The sequence below is a fragment of the Arachis duranensis genome, chromosome 1 (assembly GCF_000817695.3).
Source record: "Arachis duranensis cultivar V14167 chromosome 1, aradu.V14167.gnm2.J7QH, whole genome shotgun sequence".
Lineage (NCBI taxonomy): Eukaryota > Viridiplantae > Streptophyta > Magnoliopsida > Fabales > Fabaceae > Arachis > Arachis duranensis.
This window is the reverse complement of record NC_029772.3, coordinates 43,368,219-43,368,513: the sequence shown is the minus strand read 5'-3', so window position 1 is coordinate 43,368,513 and position 295 is coordinate 43,368,219.

Genomic DNA, 295 nt, shown 5'->3' with positions numbered 1-295 from the left:
GAGTAAGGGTCGATCCCACAGAGATTGTTGGTATGAAGCAAGCTATGGTCACCTTGTAAATCACAGTTAGGCAGATTAAATAGTTTTGGGTTTCAAAAATTAATAATAGAAAGAAAATAAAAGGGATAGAAATACTTATGTAAATTATTAGTGGGAATTTCGGATAAGTGTATGGAGATGCTGTGCTCCTCTTGAATCTCTACTTTCCTATTACAGTCATCCAATCCTTCCTACTCCTTTCCATGGCAAGCTGTATGTAGGGCATCACCGTTGTCAATGGCTACATCCCATCCTC